The sequence below is a fragment of the Penaeus monodon genome, chromosome 30 (assembly GCF_015228065.2).
Source record: "Penaeus monodon isolate SGIC_2016 chromosome 30, NSTDA_Pmon_1, whole genome shotgun sequence".
Lineage (NCBI taxonomy): Eukaryota > Metazoa > Arthropoda > Malacostraca > Decapoda > Penaeidae > Penaeus > Penaeus monodon.
The window spans coordinates 9,721,250-9,721,537 of NC_051415.1; positions in this window are offsets into that span (position 1 = coordinate 9,721,250).

The window sequence follows — 288 nt, forward strand, 5'->3', positions numbered from 1 at the left end:
CTATAGATTTATTAATCTGATTTTCTTTTAATCACTCTTTCTCAAATTACGACATGTTTAGGTTGGCTTTATGTCGAAACGCGTATTCGTTTGTTGTCAAAACTTTCTCTCCATATATTCAGTTCTTCTCAACCCCCCCCCCTCACTCCTCCTCCACCAATCTCCTGCATTCCTGACCCTTTATCTCCATTTCTCCTCCCTTTTTCTTTACCTCATTCTCCACCTTTTACCCTCACTCTCCCCCAACTACGCTCCTTCCTTCATCTCCCTCTCCGATTCCTCATTTAT